Source organism: Pagrus major, chromosome 4 (assembly GCF_040436345.1).
Source record: "Pagrus major chromosome 4, Pma_NU_1.0".
Classification (NCBI taxonomy): Eukaryota; Metazoa; Chordata; class Actinopteri; order Spariformes; family Sparidae; genus Pagrus; species Pagrus major.
This window is the reverse complement of record NC_133218.1, coordinates 33,472,453-33,498,098: the sequence shown is the minus strand read 5'-3', so window position 1 is coordinate 33,498,098 and position 25,646 is coordinate 33,472,453. Positions and strand designations below refer to the sequence as shown.

Below are 25,646 nucleotides of genomic sequence, written 5' to 3'. Positions count from 1 at the left end.
AGAGGTTACAGGCCCGGCAGGCATTTCTGTGAGCCTCCGAAAAAAGCCCACATTGCTTCGGTAATTATCAGCCACGGAAACCATAACAGTGTTCACACAACAGAAGAATGCAAAAACAAAGGAGCCATTCAGCAGCTGTAACACCCAAGGTGTTTTCATAGTGACGGCCATCTTGTCAGCTGACACAAGCTGCTGAATGAAATGAAGATAACCACCGCAGGCAATCAGGTGCTTCTTCTATTTCCAAGGCATCTATTCATAACACAATGAGCATGGCCGTGTATGCATATATTTGTGTGTGCACGGCTTATCTGAAACAAAGACAAATGAGCTATGTGTGATGGCTCTGTCTTGATTACACATCTGATGGTGAGGTGCACAAATAGATCACTGCAGTTCATCAGGTAGTTGGTTAGTAAGAAGAACATGTTGATCTGCATTCATTAACAAAAATGAATCCGTTTGTGAGTACACGGGTAGAAGTTTCATGCGTGTAGTTACCAGCTACTGAAGAGTGAAAAACTAGATCTTTCCGAGCATATTAATATCAGGGATGAAGCCAAGGGACGTCAGTCTGCAAACATGCAGCATGTTTTTCAGTGGCTACAACTGAGAGTTTTACCACATGGCTGTGTGTCAGTGCGCAGGCTTGGCCATGTGTGCAGGCTCTAAATGAGCAGGAGGAGGGTAGAGGGCTCGTCACAAGCCAGGCTATATAGGAGATGATAAACAATCCAGCTGAAGTCAGCCATAAGGAGAGTCTGCCTGTCAGTTCTCTTACCCTAGAACAGCCTGGGGTTATCATGACGTGCCAGCACATTTGGTGCGAGCGTTTGACTGCTTCACCTCCTAATCGTGCCTCCTCCGGGCAGTGCTCTCCTTGGAGACCTCCCATCTCTCCTCTTCCTGCTCCCCCTCATTCAGCAGACACTGTTACATTGAATAGTCCCATAACTGCGGATGGAGGAAGCTTGTAAAATTGAGAGGATTGTTTCTACAGTGGATGTGTCCAATCTTACTGCTCCCAAGTTTATGTACATGCTACGCCTCTTAATGTGTGGATTTTCAATTTTGGCCTTACGTTTCAGTTTTTGCCATCATGACAAATGCTGTGTTTACTGACAGCTAAGCAAGTTCTAGCAAATACCCATGATTTGTCAGCAAAGTAAACTGTTTCCTGCCTACATGTGATTTAAATTGATGGCATAAAAAAAGGATATTTTAAGTACTGTAAATATAATAAATATAACTGAAAGTTATGTCTGTTAAATAGAGATGGCCTGTTTTCAGGTCGACCTCCTGGTGGAAATTACAAGGACTAAATGTGGACTATATTCTGAGCTCAAACACCCCCCACTTGGTATCACAAATTGCAGCAGCTATCAACAGCAGTTGCTAATTGTAGCTCTGTAACCACCAGTGTTGGCATGCCAGGATGCTGAAAAAACTACATCCAGCCTGGCACCAATTTTGTGGGATCTAGCACTCCATCTGTCACTTTTTCCTGGTCATTTCTTGGAAATCCCTTAAGAAGATAATGGGTTAGGTGGCAGGCTAGTGTTATTCTCCCTGATACTGTCAGTGAGCATAATATGTGCATCTGTACAGTAGACTCCATTGCTGCATTGTATGTAGTAACCGTGTATTTATGAACTAACTTCCCCTAAGCGCACACCTTTATAGTGTCCAAAAGAAGCCATATAATTAAATGGACATAAATAGCTCATATATCAGATGTAAAAAAACAGCTAAGGCACACAGATAAACACTGAACACAGATCTACAGATACAAGTTCATTTGATTTTCTAGGTTAATTTAGTATCATTTTCATACTTTACAGGCATACACTTTTATTTCCCAGGCTGAAAAACATACAGCATGCATGGTAAAATGGCACCTCCATCCACAGTATTTGACTCGTAGTCTAAGAGGTGCAGTAAAGGTTATGTAGCACTGCACTAAAACACTTCCAGTAAATTTGACCACTGTGTTTCATTGCTTACTATATTTAACTCATGATCACACACAGCTATGAACGACCAATGAAGCCAAATAATAAAATTCCACTTTTCCACAGTCAAAACTGCACACACAGCCCCAGTTAAGACTGCATTCATTATCAGGTAGGTTTGTACGAGAGGATTCAACCACTCTTAACAACATTTCCAGCTCTAATTATTGTGACAGTGTCACAACTATTTTCTTTCCCCATGTAAGCATCTATTTCCGTGGCAGAGGCAGGCTGTTTGTATGTGGCCTGTTTAGGCCACATCTTCCTCTGCGGCTTGTTGTTCTGCGCATTTCTGAACCCACCCATTTATTTTGGTTTGTCATAAACTATATTTATCTTTTTCTCTTTGACAAGTGGGACTTGAAAAAGAACATAGTGTAAAGAGCAAAGTCCAAACAGCTCTCCCTTTCTGGCTCTTTCACTGAGTCTAAAGAATTACTGTAAGCCTACAGCATATACAGTGCCGCCATTCTGTAAGCCAACGTTTTGATTATTCACGCAATGCTTTAACAGGCATGTAATTGTAACTCGTAAAAAGGCTTGCTGGTCAACATGTTAAAAAAGACGATGTCTACCGTAACAAAGCACACATGCACACATCAGAAAACATATTTGGAAACCAAGATGCAAGATGATAAAAAGTACAGGATAGAGAACAATGTTTCTCAACACTGTCTAAATAAATGACGTAAAGCTTTAATGGTCACACATAGCAGGTAACATTGGCCTCCATCACATAACTTCAACCTTTAAACTTTGTTCTCACATTTTGTTTCACTCAATTTCATAAGAATAGATCAGCCAGTGAGTGTTGAGTGTCAACTCAGAGCCCTGCCAGCAAGGGGATTTTGAAACTGACGGCAATGATAACTTGTTGTGAAAATGTTCTGTAACGTCATATATTATCTTTCAGTTTTTCCTCTAAAAACGGCCCGTAGCCTTGTCCAACAAATTTAGCCGTGACAGTAGTTCACGGTCCATCATGCCTGTCTGTCTACACTGCTCCACCGTTGAGATATATGGATTAGACAAAACAAATGATCTTCTCAGGCACAGACAAATGTTGCTTTGGTAATTCAGCATTTGAACATTGAATGTAATGTGCCAGTTTCTCAGATCAGCGTTTACTCATTTAAAGAAGTAGATATACTAAAAAGGAAGGCTATCACACGTCTTGAAGTTCTTGCCATTTACATTACAGTAATAAAATGGCTGAACTTTCATAAATTGCAGAATGTTTTATTACAATACTACTACTGTTCATATCTTTTGCCAGTAAAATTTAGTAGTACAGTAATTATCTCTGGGATCATCAGTAATGTGGATATAATGCCTAACTGGGTAACGTCATGTATGAGAACAAGTGGAAAAGTCTGGTAAGTTCAGTAAATTACATCAATTTATTGGTTCTATAACCAGGAAAATACCAGAAAACGTATGGAATACTGTATCATAATATTACAAAATACAAAATCTAAGACGATGTCTAGTCTCATATCCTGATGATGTAATGTGAATATTTGATTTCTTTGTTTTCATCGTCTCTACATTGCTGCTGTAATGTAATGTGAGACCATTTGCAGATTCGATCAGACTTCAGGGGTGCCACAGGTGCCACCCTGCTGGTTCAGAGCTTGTGTCTTAAGTTATAAGTTGTATAAGTTGACCTAGACCTGGTTGACTGGGTTTTCTCTGACTCTTGTTGCTCTTTAAAGAAGCATGCTGACTAAAAGAAAACAGACGAGCCTGTCCACCCACACAAACTTCCCTTCTACGCTAAGAATTTTGACAGCTCTACTCTAAAAAGCATTGCGCAGATTGAGCGAATAAGCCACAGCTAGAACTTGGAGGCTTAAATGATGCAAGAGGGTGGGCAGCTACTCAGGAGGATGAATCAGAATTTCTCAGTGCATGGGTATACACTCTAAATATGAATTATTAAGTGGCTATCATACCCCCATAGTATGAAAATAAATCCAGGGGTGGATGAAATGAGAAGGGGCTGAGGTAGTGGACCTGAATACTGATGTGGAAAGAGATCCCAGAGGAGGTACAGGTACTAAAAGGCCGCCAGGAAGCTTGCTTGGATGTCCGGCTGCAAATGCCTGATCGTGCCTTTTAACCTTTGACATGGCGGATCACAACCATAACTGCTTTGACATCTAACTGGACACTTTGTGTCCTCATATGATCTGGTGAAGCAATGTTATTGTTAGGAAACTGTGAAAGGTAGCATGTACTGACGAGCCATATTTGAATAATAATAATAAAGAAGAAGAAGAAGAAGAAGAAAGTAGTTCAACCAACTAGTGTTGAACCAACTCAATACAATAATGCACTGTCTGATTACAAAGATACCCCATTATGTGGACTATGAATATGCTTAAGTTTCATGACAAACGGACATTAGATTTTTATATTTCTCAAGCAAAAATCTTATGGTGGCAGTACAGTCAGACAAGAAATACAATTTTAAGAAAACATTCTCTCGGGAAGTTGAATATTCAGAACAAAATCTAAGCAGTCTCGGAGTATTTTTAAAGAAGAGATGGACTCACCCACTTATCAACACCACCATCCTTATGCTGCTACCAGAGGGGCAAAGTGACTGCCCCTCTTCTCAACCACAATGCTACTTAACATAAAAATTTGAAGGAAAACATTGGCTCAACCCTGTTTTGTAGGACTATAATAAACACAGTAAAACTACAACATGGTCTAATTATGAGCCGCAAGTCTAGTGATTATCTTTATGTGATGAAAGGTATACATTTGTCAGCACAGCAGAACTGAACGTTAACAGCAGAACAAGGACACTATTTAGAGGGAGACAGTGTGGACTCACATCTTTGTGACCAATCTACCTGAGCAAACATAATTTATTCATCCTTACCCTTCTGAAGCGATTGTTTTTTTATCAGTAAAATAGTAGCAATATCCTGCAAGTAGGCGGATTGCTCAACAACCGCAGATTCATAAACATTTTTGATGTACAGTTAAATGTCTCAGGCAGGAGGACAAAAGAAAGTATGCGTAACAGTGACATATAAACACTACTAATACAATGAACAAATCTGATGGGAAAAAAACAATGGCTGATGCGGGCTGTGGGTACCATTTGTGAGAGATGGGAGGCTCAAGAGTGTGGAGGTAAATGTTATTGAGTCTTTCACCACAAGATGGGGTCTGTCTAGGAGGTCTTATTCCTCTGTGCACATGCTTATGTGGCTCTGGGACACAGTGCCCTGGGACTGTCACAAACCAGAATTACATAGCAACACAATTCTGATGTTCACATCATACTCCTTAAATAAACTCACCCATACACGGAGCTAAACTGGTCTAGTTACACATCCACCACATTTTGGGACAACAGTTGTCAACTTTACAGGCTTTGCACATGTTAAAAATAGATCAGTCCACGTGTTTTCTTGTATTCTGCTCTCCAATTCAGCGGATGTGTATTCAGCATGTGAGGAACTGCTGTAGTTGTTACTTTCCACATTCAATTCAGTAAATTTTGTTTGACTGATTTCAAGACAAAGCCTGCTGACTATAAAATAAGTTAATGTCATGGGGGAAAAAATCAAAATTCAAAAACCATATGCACATAATATATTTCTTACTGATAATATTTTTAACTTGAAAGTACTGAATTCTGACCTCACAGCAGGAAGGACACTGTGATCACATCTTGCCTATACTACAAAGGCCAATTTCAATGGGAAAACATCTGGAAAACTGTTGCCCAACAAAAGACTGTTCAAATGAACTGAGGTTTCACAGGCCGCAGTAAATTTTATATACATCAAACTCTGTTTGTTATAGTAAAGAGATGAAAAGCTCAAAGCAGAAAACATATTTCATGGTCCTAGGTCACACCAGATCCAAGCTGTAACATCTTAACACATCACACCTGATCACACAGCCTTAAAACCCTAACCGCTGCATGATTCCCCCATAGAAAGACGTACCAGATCGAACCTTTGGGAGTGAAGCCAACTAAACCTCAACCATGTGTGTAGCAGCTGACGCAGAAGTATGTGAACAAAGTAAAATTGCAAACACTGAGACTAACCAATCGTAAGTCCAGTAAGTCAATGCCCAATAAATATGCCTACACTCTGAAAGCACGCAAATGCTTGTGATTACAGATCCAAATCCGTACGTGATATAAAGAGTGCGAGTAAAGGCATATTGTCAGCTCCAATGTCTATCTCGTAACATATCGCAAGGACTTTGCCTCTTACAATAAATAATGATGACACTGGTTTATGGTTTTGTCAGAGAATCAAATAATCACTTTTCTCTCTATTTACCTTGTAACATATTATTTATAGTTTGTTAAAGAAGAAAAAATCAATTCCTGGTAAAATGACAGTATTTATAATATATTGTAGATATAAAAGAGAGCTAGAGAATAAAAGCGATTCCGAGAGAGCAGTTGTTTGTCTGACCGTTCATCGGCCCTATAATTCACTCTTTATGTTGTGATGTCTTAAAATGGGATTTTACAGTCACTGCTTTTATTTCCACATAAAACAGAGTCTTGTACTGTATAAGCCTGTTAAGAGAGTATCCAACGGTATCTTGCAAGCTTGGTCCCAAAGCGCCCAAACTACACAACAAAGCATAAAGAATGTACTGGTGCCAGAGTCTGACCGTCTGCTTTCACTATCACAGCCGGCTGTTTGTTCTTCTCTTCTCTCTCTATCTCTCGTCTTCCCCACGTCTTCCACACTCCAAGCACCAAGAGGAGTATAAAGAAGGGAGCAGTCCAAGAGGGAGAGGGAGGGTTTTCTAGAATTCACCTTTTATCTCGCATAGAGAATGTGGCAAGCGGAGTGTAGGAGGGGAAAGGAGCAATAAAGTGGTAGGGAAAATCAGAGACGAGAGCTGAGGGAGAGATACAGAGAAAGAAAGGGTGTAACTGAGGAGAAGAAAGGGTTGGTTCACATTTCTTTTCTTCAGCATATATTTAATGTTCTCTGATCTGAGAAGGAAATGTTAAGAAGTCATTCCAGAGAGATACAGAGAGCATTGATACCGCTTTCAAATTCTACTTTGCTGACCTCAAGCTTCAAAAGTACTTCCAACTGTCTGAGCTACCCACCAATACAGCCTTCGTAAATTAATGGAGTTCACTGCCTTCTTATAATCAAATTTGTAATAATATTCCATACTATATTCCTAAAACATACCAACTCTTACCAAGGTAGTTTAGTTTACCTTTTCCTCATAAATCATTCCCTCTATGCTCTCACCTGACAACCCAAGTGCTGTTTCTGAGCAGAAACTGTACATCCTCCTTCTCCATGCACTACAGTCGCCCTTAGGTTAATTCAAAAGATTGCATCCAAGGGTAAGTGAAGTGTGGTTTGTTTGCTGTGAAATGTTTTTAGCTGCTGTCTGTCTTAAGCTACCCTCATCCTGCTGCAAATCACAGCTGTCTGACTACAGGAGAACCTGGTGTAGCAGCAATCTGGCAGAGACACCACAACAAACCGCTCAGGAGAGGCCCGCAATCACATCAGACTGAGTGATAATACACTTTAGAGTGGAAGAGTTTTGAAGGCTGTCGATGCGAGTGCTGCTGGCTGGACTGTTGAGTGCTATAAGGAGATACTGATTCCCTGCTGCCTATATGTCACTTGACAGGTGACGACAGGGGGAGGGGGAGGAACAGAACGTGGTTTGGGTCTCTCCAATGTCGCATCACTCTGGGCAACCAATGAGAGGTGATGGGGGCTTATTGACTTGTCTGGCTTGATGGGCACTCAGTGGTTGACACAGCTGCAACCAACATCCTTCAATGCTAAACCAAATGGCTGAGCATGATCAAATCCTTTGCCCGCTAACCTCTTTACACCGAGATATTCTGGAGATTAACCTCAAACCTGCCATCACCACCCACCTCCCTCTGGCAACAGGGAGTAATGCATTATAAAGATCGATGCCATATACGCCATTTTCATCTCTCCTTGAAAGTGTGTCACAAGAGGGTTTCCAAAAACAGTAATTCAAATCCTGTCTACCTGTCCTGGCACAACCTTGACAAGGACCTCACTTTATGAGCTTGTCTCTGTGAGCAGAGTTCTGTTCATTGTTGTTATACATGGGCTAACTCAAATTTAAAAAAGGGTCATTTTTGACTAGAGCGTTTTTAGAAGAATTATATATATATTGTAGTGTTTCAGCAGGGTTTTTCAATAAAAGAAATACACTTGACAAATGTTCGTTTTCACTCGCATTAATGCTGACAATAGGACAACACTGTGATCTCTCACTCTGAGATCATTTAGAAAGAAATTGCCAGGAAATTCAAGTGATCACTTTTTTATCTGTACACATGGTTTTCATTGCTTGAAGAAATCCAAGTAAAGGGGCAGTATAAAAGTTGGTTGGCCATGGTACTATCTCATAACAGGTGTCTCTGCTCAAAGGTAAAGTAATCATGCTATGGAATAGCAAGCTCCCTCCTTCAGACAAGACTGTAAATTGAGATGAACCTACTTGAAATGAACTCCTAATCAGCCGCCAGACACAGACAATCTCTCTGATGACTGGTGAAGGGTATTCATTGGAGAGGAGTTTAACATCATTGCGTCTGATTGACTGGGCTCTCAACCACCGTGGGTTAAGGGGGCTCCAGGGGTTAGCCTGGTCAGACAGAACAAGTGAGAGCGAGAGAGAGAGACAGAAAGAGAGGTAGAGAAAGGGAGAGAGAGAGGGCCCTTCGGTAAATGGGCAGTCCACAGAGAGTTGTGCAGCAGTCTAATGGAGCCTCATCACGGCCAGTCTGTCAGTCAGTCAGGTGAATCAAGGTCTAACGGGGTTCTAATGAAGACAGCTTCACACCAAGTTGTCTTGAAACTGCCCAGCTAAAAAGCAGACACACTTATTATCCATCTTCCATACAGTGGAATATTGGCCACTGAAAGTCACTAACAAGAGCAAAGGAAGATCCAACTTTAAGACCGACAAAAGACTTTGTTCATTCTCTTTGGAACGAACATAGCTAAGAAACAGCGGGAGAGGAAGTACTGTTGCAGTGTACAGCTGTAGTTCTGTTATACACACAAGGCTGCAGGCTAAGTGCTGAAGATAACTACAGCTGCACAGATACATACAGTAATTTGTAATACACAATGTACCACTCTTGTTGTACTGTACATCAGCACTCATGGAACGCCTCTTGTCTTATCAAAAATACATGGATGGAATTATCTTTAAACAACACCCTTATATAAGTAGAATAATTCTATTGTTTGGCTTTTTCCGCTTTGCTTTTGTTGTGTATGTTGGGTTCTGCCAGGCTATAAGATGAGATTTAATATACAAATTACTGCAGTTTGCAAATGTTTCCCCAATCTTATTAATAAAACACAACCATGACATTGCTTAATTGAATCATTAAATATGCATATTCACATTGGGATACAGAATTTCAACAGATTTATAAAACATTCCCCACTAAATGTGGAACTGGAAAACTGGAGGTTGATAAAACAAAACTGCATCACCTACTACTCAGGCCAACAACAATAAAACCTCTTTATTGTTCTTCAAGCTTTTAATACCAAATTGAGTTTATGACAGGTTATATGGGTTAAATGGTCTCCTTCTCCGACCAATATTGTACTACTGTCAAGTTTCCTAAAATCTGTACTACTGTCAAGTTTTCCTAAAATTAACACACAGAAACCACCAACAGGTCAGACTTTTGGGCTGTGAAGCGAGAAAGAAATACGTCTTTCGTGGTGTTTACGAAGATTTGCCCTGGTGCTGTCTGAAGCCCATTCTACAGGCATAAAAAAATGCTTTTAGGTTAGTATGAGAACAGTCGAGGAGAACCAATCATCCTGACTGTCCATCCCGGCCCAGTAGCATTGCCTCAGGACAAAGCCTCTGGGTGGCCCCTAACCAGGCCTTGGCCTGCCGTCTCTACAGTAAGTGCTCTGTCACGAGGCTGCCAGGGGCTACAGCATATGCCACCAAATCCCTGGCGTCTCCCCCATGGTAAACAGAGGCCCAGCTAATGGAGGCATGATTCTCTGTATGTACGTATATATCTGTCTGTGCCTCAGACTGACCTTAAGCTGGCCCACTCCTCCTCCTCACTGCCAAATGGCTTCACGGCTGGATGACGCTGCACTGCCTGACTCACTACAAGTGGGGAAAAAAGACGGAGAAAAAAGAGAAATGACTGAGGGTGAGAGAAACAGAGAGAGGCCTCCTTATCTTGCCTGGACCTCAGGGTTCAAAATCTTCTGCACAAGTCCAGTGCACAGCAATGCAAACGGGAATGAATGGTATTTACAGTATGCACATGCATAAAGCTGTAGACACATATATATATCAAACACTCACAGAAACACATGCTCACAAAAACTCACACAACACATGCACATCTACACAGACATTGTACTATGTCTGGTATTCCCTCAGCATACTGAACAGTGAAGAGGCTGCCTATTGTAAGATGGTTAAGATTTAAATGATAGGGGCTGGGATACTGCTGTAGAAGGAGCTGGTGAACTAGTTTATACGGTTTGACAGATATTCTAAAGGATGCTACATGGATAATTACACTCATGGTTTATGAAAAAAATAAACTAAACAAGATCAAAATACTGCCTCCAGTGTTATGATCACCTGCTATAATCATTGCGGGTGTATTTTCATTGTTCAACATATAAACTCAATCTTTACACATAATGACAGGCGTCTAAGCCATCCACCTATGTGTAAACAGTCTGCAAAGACTGTGGAGTGGAAACTGCTGCACTGATCTGACCTGCAAGCCTTGGCAAACAAAGCTTTCCATGTATTTATTTGTGTTGACTTTGTTTGTACTGCATGCATGCCTGCTGCCAGTCAAGCATGCCATTGCCCACGCAGTAATCTATGTACCGAAACACAATCATAGAGTGAAATAGTTTTAATAGACACTTGGTGCTTCTTTCCCTCACAATGGCCAGTGCCCCAGTGTGCGTCTGCCATTCTGTGGGCATCTAACATAATTACAGGGCTTTGTAGGTTTGTATAAGAGTATTGGGGCTAGATAAAGCCATCATTACTGTACACATACACTGTCGACACACAACCCCAGCGCTGGGTACAAAGCAATCACTACAACTGTATTATCTTTCCTGTACAAGTCTATAATTAGTTTTCCCCTTGTTACAAAGTAGGCATATGTTTCATGGAAGAATGAAAAGAAACAGATTACTTCAAACCTTAACCCTGTCCTATTTCTCGGAGATAGTTTTATAGCAGGCAAAGATAAGAGGAGAGCTACAGGGAGGGACTTTATAATGTGTCTCGGTATCAGGGAGTATAAGGGGAGTTCAGAAGCAGAGTGGAATGAGGAGCCCGGGGCTTATGTCTTCAAATCACAGCTTTCCCAAGCACTGTCTCTGCTTTATAACAGTGAAGATGTTAGAGGGACGGGAATTAGTTTTGACAGTTTACATTCATAGATGCTCTTATAGTACATGTGTGTATGTGTGTGTTCATTACACACATCCAATAATAACATCAATAATGCCAACTTACAATATCATCTCTGGTGGCTTCTGTCCAACGTGGAGCAATTAGTTTACAATACACTTCCCCTCTCATATCTACAAGGTATTTTAGGAGTGAAGGGGTTTATGCTGGCATCCATAAAACATAAAGGGGTCACATTTAATTGCAAGGGAGGGAGGAGATGAGACAAGACTAATTATCTTTATAGCCTGACGGCAATATTTTATTTAACTTCAGCACTGGGTCCTTTGCTGTGTTGGCCAGTGGGCAGTGGACACGAGTAGATTTACTCCTTGGGGTGCAGCTGAGCAGGTTTTTGTGGCAGCTATGATTCCCCATCAACTGCCAAAATGACAACAGTAATATATAGATGTGATGTATTCATTCTGCATCAATTCTTTCCTCATGGGCTAAATAAAAAAGGAAACTACTATAATTCCATTTATATTTGTCATCTCTCTCATTTTCTTTCATTCTGTATGCTGGCTGCAAAAGTAATCGCCTGGTTTATGGCTAATGCAGCTCTAACACTAAGAAAAATGCCAAGGGCCTGGGACAAGAAGCCAGTCAGGGGAAGGCTGTAAGAGAGAGAAGATAGAAGAAGAAGAAGAAAAAAAAAAACAGAAAAATAAATTGAGTGAAACACCCAAGAACAGAGAAGAGGGCGGGAGAGTGGTGCCATGGGAGCTGAGAGAGGCTAGTGCCATGCTATTGAGCGCCTGAAAGAGTACAGTCTCTGATTTCTTCCCTTTCTGCTTTTTTCCCTTTCAAAGAGCACTTGAAAGCTTCTCTGAGGTATCGAGCAGGTGGGAGTGTATGGTTGAGGCAGACTGGGGCCGAGAATGGGCAGGGCTGGGTAAAGCAGCTCCCTCTTTCTCTATCCGACGCACAGAAGTGGAGGACTCAGAGGTCCAAAGGCCCAGTGGCCCAGAGCTCCAGCCAAGCGTCTCTGAGGAGCCTTCAGCCGGGCAGAAGTGGAAATTGGAGGCGTGAGGCTGGGTATCCAGGATGAAGGCTAACCACAAAAGCTGCCGAAAAAGTATCCACACTTGGAAAAAGGAGAGCAACATTGATACATATTTCAAGAGATAGTACCTTGACATTTAGATTTTTTTATATCTTTTCTTTTTTTTCCCCATAACAGCAAAACATTTGACACTGCTATTCCCAGTAGTTTGACTCTGCTGAAAACAACCAACTGTATTCATTTTCTTTGTTAAATGTGGAAAGTCTCAAGCAACTGTAATCATATGGTTTGTATACCCTCAGTGCTGTTCTTATGCCCAAGTGTGAAGCACCTAGAACAGTCACACTTAAGACAATAGCATTGTATATAAATCAATTATAGTATTTTATCACTGAGTGGACTTAATTTGAGTCATTTTGACACACTGTTTTCATTGAGACCTGCATAACACTGCTGAATTAAAGTAGACTAGAAGGCGGTATTGACTCAATCCAGATTTTTTAAAGTTTGCACTTTAATATAATTGATCAAAAAAGCAGCCAGCCTTTGAATGCTCCATCCCCTGGGAGTAGCTTCAAACAGTATCAATTATAGAAATCGGCTCGGAGGAGTGAAGTCAATTCCCTATCAATAAAGTATTCAGCGGCAATCACCAGGAGATTAGGAGAGAGATGAGCCAAGTGCAAACCCACAGGACTGCCTAAATCTACTGCATGGTGAATGCTCCAGTAAACTAAGTAGCTTCAGATGATCAAACAGGAGGTATTCCAATCAAACACTGCATGGAGCTACGGTAGCAGAAGCTGTTAATACAGTGTTAACCTCTGGAGAAATGTTTTCGAGCTTTGACTGAAATGTGAACTGAGATGTGGCACTTTTTAGTGCTAGTCTGCTTCCACTGCTATATTGTTATGCTACAACTAGTGTTCAATATTCTAAACAAATCAATCTAAACGACCTTGGAAAATAAGACCATCAAACTGACTGGTTCATACAGAGTGGAGAGAAAATGATCCTGGCCAAACAATGTGAGTTGAGCATCAATTGACTTATCATTTGTATCTGTATCTGGATTTATCTATATCTGGATTTAGCAGGTTAGGGGATACAATCGCTGTGTCTTGTGTCCAGTGATGAGCAATGAACAAAACTACAAAAGCTGTTTTCATTCAGAGCATATTCTTATTAAGTTTTGCAACAATTCTAGACCATATACCTGCTTTTATGTGGCCAAATGACGATACGATAAGACTCAAAGAGCAATATGAATCGTGCAAATACATTTTAAAAAAGATCAAGAGCATTATATCAGCTCCAAATGGACAATAAAAATAATTAAACTATATATGTAATTATAATTAATTAACACTTGCAATCTGCAAAGCTCAAAAATCTCAAAGAAATGTAAATGTTTCAATCTTAGAGAACTTCCTCTACATCTAAACCCACCCAACATATGTAGGGTCCCAAACATGAAAGTGAGCTACATAGCCTTTTTTCTGCTTCACAAAAGTTAGATAAACAAATGTTTCATATGATTGCAGAGAAAAGATTTTACATAATGTGAAATTCTGCAATTTAGAGATGTACCAATATTCAATTTCAGGGCTGGTAAAGATTAGCAATAATTATTTGTGTGCTATAATATTAAATTGTACAAATGTAAAAATGTAAGAACAAGAAGAAAAAGACGTACATTTCTACACTGACATGTTTACTTTTCTAATACAATCCCAATCTAGGAGAGCCTTTACCTTCCTTAGAAGAAAGAATATGTTGATTTGTTGTAAACTTGTCTGTAATAAGCTTAGTTTATTGTTTAATATCTACCTATTGTTTAATTACCTTGCCTCCTCGTTGACAAGCATGTATAGGCAAAGTAAAATCATTGGCATAAGTTGACATACTCTTGGGGTAATTAACGGTTACCTGACGCTATTGACCTCCACAGCTCAAAAACGCTGCAAGCCCTTCACAGTAAAGTGGCTGACAGCCCTGTGGCATGAATCATCCTCTCTCTGCTGCTGGTGTGAGGAGATTCACTGAATAAGATAGAGCTGGTAGAGAAGAGAGGCTGATGAGTCTCAGCCTCAGAGTCTACAAGAATTAAACTAAATTTGAGATACATATAACTCAATTCAATACTAACATAATGAGCACTGAAAGTCTGTGCACACATCAGAGGTAGAGCAGAGTATACATTGCTTTTCTGCAAGTTTATATATGGATTGCAAGCCGAATCACCGTTGGGTACAGTAAAACAGTCTGTATTGTTTGTCTCCGCTGTGACCTCTCTGTCTGCTCTATGTTTGTGGGCTCCACCTTCAAGCAAGCGGGTGGAGCTGTGCTGTTCATTCACTCACAACGACTTCCTTTTTAATTGTTTACCAAAAGTTTCTAAAGTTTTTAATGCTGAGCCACCAACTTTTTTGTTTATGAGGTAGGTTAGGGTAAGTTAGTTAGTTACGTTAACTCTGTCCACCAGGATGTTTACAAAGAATTCTTGCACAACATGATTTATTTTAAAAGCTAAGGAATACTGTGACAATGAAGGGGAACACAAAGAAACAAGGCAACTAATCTTCTGCTCAGGCTTGTTAAACAATTAAGGATAGCTGTTATCAGATTGCCTATGGTTGACTCACAGTCAGTACATGCATACAAACCTACAAACAGATAAAAACAGAATTACTCACATGTACATGCACACATTCTCTAACACACATGCATATACAGTAAGTATAAACCCGCTCTTCAACAGTATCAGCGTTACACTGTATAGATCTATTGACAGAGCCATGCCATATCAATGACACCTTCAATCTTTACAGGCCCTTCTCCCTGAAAGCCTCTGTTGCGACACAATCATTACAAATTGATTGCAAAATAGCTAACAATCATGATTAAATCATTAAATTCTTGTCTACGCTTCAGAGAATGGGGAGAAAATTAACTTCCCACCAACCTCATTTTTTTCCGAACACGAAATAATGATTTTCTGCCAGTCTAATTACAAAGCCAACATCTGATCAAGCCCGCATCCAGAGGGGATTATCACATGCACCAGTATTAGACCTCATTACCAGCCTGAGTGCAGAATTATTACATCTTGTAATTGGATGGTGAGATTTATATACAGATCAGGCCGGTTTCTGTAAGATTGTAATTACAGGCTTCGTTGGTTAGCCACTTATCACTCAGCAGTGGAGTGCAGGAAATCGGCGCGTGGAAGAGCATTTCATTAATCCCTCACCCCGTTGGAGGGGGGAAACGCTGTACCTTCCATGTCTGTTTTAGGGACAACAGCATCATTCCCACATCAAACAATTTATCATCCCCTCCTTTTCCCAACACCTGGTCCGAGAAGCCCCCAATTTCCAAAGCTCTTTCATCAACAATCACGGGAAATTTGTCTGAATAAACAGTCTATTTTTACTGTTGACTGAGCCCCATTTTCTAATTACCCGAGATAAGTATGTAGAATTTGCCCTCAACAGAGGCATCATGAAGCACCTTGGTTCAGAATTAGCTGGCTAGGGTTAACAGGCTAAAGGCTCATTACACTGCAGCTTGGGAGGAGTGTGTATCTGTGTGTGCAGGTGTTTAAGAAACCATTTGGCTTCACCCATGTATACAGCCCAGAGACCACAGTATATTTCCCTTCTCTCTGTGGGCAAAGGCTGTTCCAGTTGCCTTTAGCTCATGTAAATTATTGAACACACTTTCTCCCCTTTTTTCTTAAGGAGGCCCTTAATTAATGGACCGGGACGCTTGTTAAACATCTCACTTTCCATGGCACAAATCTGCCAAGTGTGATTAGAGAGGGCCAGCGTGCTCCAGTTCATCAGCGGAGCAAAAGAGTGAGATAGAGAGGCTTCTGCAGCCATCATCATCAGTCCTCATCACAACTCAAGCAATGGCTGCTCTACTTACAAACAGGTCACTCACGATAAACCAAAGTAAATCTGCTCTGACAATGTCAAGCTCTGACACCTTTTACATATGGTAATAAATTGAAAACGGGGCTGAGGCAAATCTCGAGGCAAATGAAATGAAAAATGACAGAAGGAGGAAAAACAAGAAACGTGTGTTGTAACGTGAAGCTGATGGAACACAACTCATTTGCTGTCCGCCATCCTGCAACTCAGCAACAAACGCCTTGATCCACGTGTCAGGGTGACACTGGCGGGGAAGAAAAGAAAGCATCAGCACCTCTTCACAGTTAACACCCATACAACTTACTTTCTCTCTGCATATCACTGAGCCCTCCCCTGTAACAATCAATACAGGCCTACATTTTATGAGACAAGGAGTTAACTTGTTCAATTATGCCACAGACAGCTCTATTCTTTTGTAACAAGTAATCTGGGTAGTGAAATCAATACTGACAGGCTCACGGCACGCTAGCTAATTTCATATTACCTCCAGCCAATGACAGAGCAGCTCGTAATGGAGCTGTAGTTCCACTTCATTATAAGAAAGGAGGGGGGGGGATCAATACTAGCACGGACGCACACACGCCCACGTTAACACACACATATACACACGCAAGCAAAAAGGTCTGATTTTCCACACATAGACCAACACAAACACATACGGGCAAAGAGGGCAACTGTGCTTTTTCAAAGCCCCCAAGGGGCTACACAGAGCTGTCTGATGCAGGGCAGATGGGGTGGGGGGTGGATGAGGGTCCAGGGTCACAACCCCCCCAAAATAAATTACACTTCCAATCGTCAGCAAACACGCGTGCACAACCCCAAGTGCTCACAAATACACACCTCTCTTTTGTAAACTGTCAGGCAATCATTAGGGAAATATCCCCATTTTTATTCACTGATCTTCCTTTAAGCACACACACACACACACACACACACACACACACACACACACACACACACAAAAACACACACATGCACACAATTAACACTTGACTTCTTCACAACAAGGTCATAATCAGATTCAGAGGTTGACTACTGAGAGGGAAAGGGAAAAAGAAGAAGAGAGGAAAAAAAGAAAAATAAGGGAGGATAACCTTCAGATGGAGGATCAAGTCTTTGACCTCTGCAGCTAATTACAAATTAAACTCCATATCTTCTTTTGTAAGAAAAAATATCTCCATTCTTTTTTCCCATTATTGTTATCACTCTGTAGGATTAGCTGGGGACTAAGGGGATGATGTTGTCTAAGCCGATGTCAACTGTACAATTACTCGACTCATCCATCCCTTTCCAAGAAAAATAAGACACTGTAGATTAAGATAAGCTGTCTTGAGAAAGAATGGGGATGTAAAGCCTTTGACAATTACAAAGTACACATGGCACAGGGTGACGATTGCTCTTGGTAAACAAACTAAATACTCATTAGACTTAACTCTGACATTCCTTTTTTCATAACTTCCTATTATGCAATTTGGATTTATTGCACTCATTAATAATCTTTACCAGGTTAGGCTACAAACACCATGACAGCAGCATCATTTAGTTTTAGTAAAAGGGCACCCGCAGAACGGACGGCTATGTGAGAACACATCTCAACTGCGTTAGGCGAGACCCAATTAAATGCATTTTAATCTAAATATCCCTCAATATGCTTTATTGTTCTCCTTTAATTTCCTTGCCACTATTCCATATGGAGCTCCAGTTATCAAGCAGACAGGCTTTATGAGCCTGACAGAGTTGTGTAACACTGGGGCTCATCAGTCCTCAGCCATTAACAGGCTGGCAATGTCTCTGCAACAGGGGGCAAAGGCCTATAACAAATGCCTGGCTTTTGGTGGGAATGCATTTAGGACCTTTCACTGGAGATATCCAACAATTATTATCAATTAGGTGTACACAGCATCCATCACATGCTGATGTGAGAGTTTGGTAATGTAAAGTTTTAATGTGTGGATCATTGTGAGGTTTTCCCTTCAGAGACCAGGGGGATTAAATCAGTGTGGATGTTTAAGTCACACAATTAGTGATACACTTGCGTTGTTGTGGTACGGTTGCACTACCTGCCTCTTCAGAAAACCGGCATTTCTTTCTCTTTATGCTGATGCCCTCATCCCCAAGTTTTGTGAAAAAACTTGGGGATGGGGTGCTGTTTTTCTGCGTTATCTTTGATGTGGCACGTACATGGAATTAGCCTGTATCTTTATGATATTCTCAACTGCATTTTGATTTATTTGAATGATTGTCAAGATACCTATAAATAAGGAGAGTTGTCTTCAGTGGGCAGCAGGGCTGAATCTATTTCATGTAATCAATTTATTTTGGTTTGCATGGTATGTAAAATATTTACATTATATAAATGTTCTTGCCGTTTTGTACATGTTGGCCTAAATAAATTGATGTCCCTTGAATCTCCTAACCCTAACCCTTAGTCTTTTTGCAGGAAACAAAAAAATACTGTGATTCGCCCTTCCTCCCTCCAGATCCTAACCCTTTCCACACAGGTGACCCATCTATCCAGGTGGAGTCGCTGACGCAACAACTTGGACATGATCCCTCACCACCTTCCCACCTGCCAATACTGTTAACTGGGCACACAGTCAAGTCATAAAGCACCACTGCCAGGGGCTGAACCTGAATCCTCAATGGTCACATTTTTTTCCCCTCTTTGGTACCTGAGTGCCCCATTTCTCTATTATCTTAACAAAATCAAACCTTTGAGCTCAACGAAAAAGGGCGGCATATTTTACATTTTACTTTTCAACAATTGATATGTTTTCATTCATGTGTGTTTTTATTAAATCAATAATGATCGCAATTTTCCAATCACCTCTTTATTATGGTCTACCATCAGGTTTTAATTAGGTAACTACTGAATAAGTAAATGATGTGAATGTTGATGACTTAACATATTCAGTTAAGACACATGGTAAACAGAATGGATCACCTTTTACAGGACTGTGCATGCAAGACGAACATATGGAAACAGAGACAGGCAGAGCTGCAGTTGAGAGATTGAAGATTCCGACTCACTCTCGCCCATTTTCACCTCCCATTATCTGATTAGCCTCCCATTTCTTCCCCATCAGTGCAGTGACCTGGATTTCGGTAGGATAGTGATGGTCAGCCAGGGCGGGGTCTGGTGAGAGGGGCCAAACCATTTGGGGGTGGCGGAACCATAAATCAGCAGCAGCAGGAGAGAAGAGTGAGGGGGATTTATAAAGATGTTGTGCTCGGCCAGCCCACTTGTGGACACTGTGATGAATTCACAAGCACATTGCCAAGGCAAACTACTTCATTATACCATGGCCCAGTGGTCATTAATCTCCCTGGGAGGCCAGCATCCTGGGGGATCGCCAGACCAGAGAATTTATTCAGGCCTGGAGGTACCCATTTCATTAGCCATTCAATCTGTTCAGTCCCCCTCTCTCTCTCCATCCCTCTCTCTGTCTCTACTTGCCATCACCATAGTTTATATGAACTAATAAATAGTACCTGAATTTCTCTCTTTTTCTTCTCTGTGTGTTGTCTTCATTATAACATATTACACATTCACACAACATCCCCCCAAATATTGATTGCATTCATATACTTTTTGCACGAGTGAACTTTTGTTGTTTATATAGACTAATCCATCATACCTGATGACCAAAACATACTGTGGCTTGTTTGTTTATTTGAGTATTTTTGATGGCTATTATAGTAAGCACAGGTTAAAAAAGCAGCTGCATTTTCAGTTACACTGCAAGTTGGAGGTGAGGCACATTGGAGACAGAGAAGAGATTCCCAGAGGTAAAGTCACAACTGGCTACTTCGGTCCTGTAATGGTGTCATTACTGGGGGCAAGTGCTAGTGGCCCAACATGTTATGGGAGGGCCAACATCCAGTGATTACTTATTAATGCTGGGACTCCTTATTTCACACACACATAGAGAAAACAAATATGCTATCCCCTCTGTCTATTACTGTGATCAAACAGATGCACCTGGACACAGAAACACAGCTGCACAGAACACACATGCTTCAAGGTGAATCAGTGCTGCCAGTGACATTGTGAATGCAAGAGGATATCGATATTTATCTTCAAGCCAGGGCTTTCTAAACAATTCAGGTTTGCTGTAGTCGCATTATGTAAAAGTGGCAATTGGTAACACCGTGTCAGACACAAACACAAACACTTACGCATATTATTCTCGTCTGACACACTCACACACAAACACATACGCTGTCTACCTATCTCTCACACATAGCCCAGGAAACATTCACAGTAAATACATCACAGTGAATTCCTCCCACGTTGTGAGGTCAGTAATACCAACATGTCGGCCAAGTATACGAGCACCCCCTGTCTGTTATCATGTGATCAGATCTTACATCTAAAACTGTAGGGACGGCTTCATCTTTCTATGTTCCCCTGCTCTTCTCCCTGAAGAATTTAACAATATATATATATATGTACTGTATGTGGAATAATTTCATCAACCAAGCCGTGTCCCAGTGGACCCCTTCCACTTTAAACACTTAACGGGCTAAATAAATAATGATGGCTTGCACACACTGTGTGTGTTAACGTTAACGGCAGCAGCCACTAGCCCCGGGTCCCACAGCAGCAGGAGTCCTTAAAGCGAATAATTTGCTTCCGCTCAGGCCGCCACACTGTAGCCATTCGCCGAGCAGATTATGGGCCTTTAAGTATCAGCCAGGCCTGAAATGTGACTCTAGGGCTCACAGGCTGTCAGGGAGGAGGCAAGACTCCTCAGAGAGAAACAGTGGGGCAGGGACAGAGAGGGATGGGGACTAACAGAAGAAAAGCTAAATCTATGAATATGAAACCAACTATGCACTATGTAGGTAACATCCAGGATTTTCAGGAAACAAGACTGGAAATTGTGAAAAGGATTTTGGTACTGTGTTTAGTGCTAATGTTGCATACAATTTAATTTGCTGTGGCATGGCTAAGGTAGATTCTCTGTCCCCTGTTGTTAGGTAAGATTAAAAAAAAGACAACAATAAATCAACCAACAGTGCACAAGGTTAGAATGGCATAATTTGTGCACAAGTTCCATACAAGTTTAAACCCAAGCGTGATGTCAAGGATTGGTTTGTGGACAACCGTTTCTTGAGTTTGGCATTACTGCAGTCACTATCTTGGTAATTTCCAGCCAGAAGTGACCAAATTTGGACAAGAGAGTAGAGCTTGCGAGGATATCCTGATTGGAACATGGAGCATACACTGCTTTATCGTCTATTTTACTATTTTTAGAAGTTTTTAGAAGGAATTAAGGTTTAAGGCACCTCTGCGTTGGCTTCACTTTTCAGACCTGGACTATATTTTCTACCGTCAATTGTTCCATACTTTCAGGGTGTATTTTAACAGCTGCCACATTTCCATAAAGTTGTAATTAGTGTGGTCTGCAATGCGTACCACAAGCAATAGTGATCCGAATCCGTGATTAAGGCCTAGCAGGAATGGCAGGAATGACACAGTAAGAGATGATGCTTACCTGGATAACATGTTGCAGGTTCATCCAAACTGAAGTAAGCACCTGTCACCTCTTCATCCCACCGGTTAACTGTGGCTCCTTCCTTTTTAACCATTCAATCCTTAAAAAGGCAAAGCAGGGTGGGTGGGCAAACTGATTAAATTATGTTCACACACATGATGACTATGACTTATATTATGTGTGTATATATATCATCCCCTCCCATACCTTTATGGTTGACTCCTACCCACTGCTAATAACATCGGGTTTATGCATAACCCCTTATGACCCCAAACTCCATCCTCCCTCTCTCTGTGTATTTATAACCTCACCAATCTCCATTCGCAGCTTCTGTACTACTCCACCCCTATTCTATTTCACCTCAACGGTGCCATCCCATCACTGCCATCATTTTAGAATCATTAAACAGTGAATAAAGATGACAAAATATATTTACCAGAGCAGAGTAAAACCAAAACCGAATTTGACTTTGTTGTGGGAGCAGAAGCAGTTTCTATACTGATCAAATGTCCCGATAAAATGATTAAGTGTGTGTGTGTGCTGTCATCCGTGTCTGATAATGTCTGTTCAGAGCCCTTGTCCTGGGTTTGGAGCTTACAATGATAACCCCATTAAGATATCAGGCTTTAATTCAAACAGCTTTCCTGGCAAAAAAAATTAATCAATAACATCTTTCCCTAAACCTTTCCTCCTCTTTTTTTTCTTTGTAATCTCAGCACGTTCCTGCTCAACTTTACATCCGCTATTTCACTCCAAACAACGGCAGGCTCCAGTAACACCCTGGAGAAAGCAAGCAGACACCATCAGTTGATCTATCATGCCATCTCCTCACTGAAGAGGGGACAGAAACATCAAATCCCCCTGAAATGACATCTGAACATCAATACATGGTCCCCGCCCCTCCAATGTGACAGTAAAAGCCATATTGATTTCCACCCAGATTAAGGATACTACTGGGAGCAATTTAAACATACAAGCTGAAGTGTCCCGGCCCAATTGTGAGTGATGTCTCTCGCCGTGCATAATCACGCCTACACCGTGCATTTTGGAGGAGCAAGAGTGTGGATCATGGAAATTTACAGGATTGGAAAGACTTTAGCATTAGAAAGATAGATGGATAGATAGATGTATAGGCTTATCCAGTACAAATTCCTAGCATTTGCTGGTTAAAGCTTCTCAGATGCAAATATGTTTTCTCCACATTACTGCAAATTGAAAACCCTTGAGGTTTTTAGGCAGCTAGCCAGTCAGTGAGTGAATTGTAAAGCTGCATGTTGGCACTAATAAATTAACATTACCTTATGGACATTGTAACTCAACATTTAATAAGCTAAATAGGTGACCTATTGTTCAAAAACAAAGGACTGAGAGATAAAATTAGCTACAATCACCTACAGCACATTTTAAAAGGCCAATATTCCAAGTTCAAGCTAGCTTTAGTGTTAACAGAGGTACAGGCTAGCTTGCTAAACCTAGCCAGCGTAGCTAAAAACAAGTAATTCGGTCACATAGCTAGTTTTGCAGGTGATGTAATGATGCTAACCTACAGCATCAGTCCTCTTGCGCAGAAACGTTGCGCATGCGCTCCTCACTTTCTATCCACTGCATTCGTCACCAGTGCATCACCAACTTTTCTTTTTGTTTTTGACTTTACTTTTTACTACTTTACTTTATAGATACACAGACAATACAAAACAAAAAAACAAACAAGACAAAACCAAACAAAAAACAATTACATTCACATTTTGCAATGGCAGGAGGCTGTAGTTCATATGCATCATATTATATTTATTTAATAACTTAAAAGGTCATAACAGCTTCTTCATTTTTAACATCAGATAGACCGTGGCCTTTTTTTTTTTTTTTGGACATATTTTTATTTTTGACTTTTTTGATACTTCTTTATTTTTATTTTATTTTTGTCTTTTTCTTTAACTTTTGTCACTTTAATTTGTTGTGTGAATGCACCGTCAAGTTTGGTTTGTCAGGAATCTAATAATAAATGGATGCAAGTTGGAAGCTATACAACAAGTTTTAATAATGATAATGACTATGATGATGATGATGATTGTTTATTGTATAATATTTTATATTTTCCTGTACTAACATTTCACTATTTTAATGACTACTTCCTAATGACGATGATGCCACACATCCTTCTCTCCAGCTCGTGTCTCCTTCTGCCTTTGAGGTTATTGCTAGCAACATTTTGACCATCGCTCAAGCAGACTCTCATATTTACACTACCAACACAGATGCACACAGGCACGTACAGATGTGCAAGCGAATGACTGCACGCATACACACCCATTCAGCACATCTGAATTTTCCTTCGCCCCAGCTGTGCAGCAGTGCTGAGGCCATGTGTCCTGATGGCACTGATGATGCTTCATGCAGCCCTCGGTCCTCTGAAGGTTAACTCCCTGACCTCTGTGGTCTCCTGGCTGAGGGCTGCTCTGATAGATGTAAGCATGCTCACAGAGAGGCTGTCCTGTACAAATCATCGGAGAATTAATCTTGTGATTCTTCCGCATAGACAGCTTGTAACACCTGTGCAATCTAATTCAAGGTAATATTTATGCAGAAATTGATGCATTGGTTTTATTTTGTCTGGCAAATATGCACCTTTATGTACTCGATATAGTACATTTGCATTTCTGCGTATGATACTGATGATATTTTACTTCTGATATATACATTTGCCATTTTTTGTCAACATATATACCCTCAGGGATATTTCTAAAGTGTAGTAGCGTATTCAAATTTTTATATTATTTTTCATTATAATGTACACAAAGAAGCAGCCTTCATGGAAATCCTATCGCATCTAGCCTTGATGCCATTACATTATAAATATCAATGTGACACACACACACACACACACACACACACACACACACACACACACACACACACACACACACACACACACACACACACACACACACACACACACACACACACACACACACACACACACACAAAACAAAAGCGAGCTTTATTAACAAAAGCTGACTAAATACAAAAACCAAGGGATCCTAGACCCACAAGCAAACAAGACGAAATGCAAAGTAGCAACTAAAAGGCTCAAAAAACAAAGTGCAAAGAAAAAGCAAAGTTCAAATCAAAACGAGTACTAGGAAACCAAAAACATACCAAATGGTAGACACAAGGAATGACAGACCAAGACAGGGTAACCAGGAACAGACAGACTGACGGAACGAACTGACAAAGACAAGAAGGAGGACAATGACTATATACAGACACACTAATGACAAGACGAGGAACAGGTGAGGAGAGTGAGGAGGGAAGAGGACAGGTGAGGTAACGAAGGGAAAAACACAGAGGGAAGAACACACAGGAGAAATTGAAAAGGAAGAAGAGACACACCAGGGCCTGATTTCAAAATAAAACACAACAAAAAGACACTGAATCATAACATGCATGGCCTTCAGTGAGAAGCATTCCCGTCTCATCTTCTCAGCACACACTGCGTGCTCGGCATCTTTACACAATATCCCACCTGGGGAAGCCCACTAGGTGAATTAGTAAAGTGGAGGAGAAGGGAGGCATAGGAAAATCAGTGAAAGATAGGAAACAAGGCACAAAGGTAGATAAGATAAGTTAAGTATAGGGTTAAAAGAGAGATGAAAGACTGCAAGGAAAACTAAGAGAAACTATGTTTTTGGCCGAAACC

General features: G+C 40.8%; 1 long non-coding RNA gene across 1 annotated transcript in view; it reads right to left on the bottom strand.

Moving 5' to 3' along the window:
• Window positions 1-24,435, bottom strand: part of LOC140994363 (uncharacterized) — a 70,762-nt gene extending 46,327 nt beyond the window's left edge. Inside the window, exons 1-2 of the long non-coding RNA XR_012178730.1 lie at window positions 24,257-24,435; window positions 21,950-22,049 (exon numbers count right to left, since the gene is read on the bottom strand). This is a non-coding gene — a long non-coding RNA (uncharacterized lncRNA). The remainder of the gene's footprint in view (window positions 1-21,949; window positions 22,050-24,256) is intronic.
• Window positions 24,436-25,646: the final 1,211 nt, after the last annotated feature.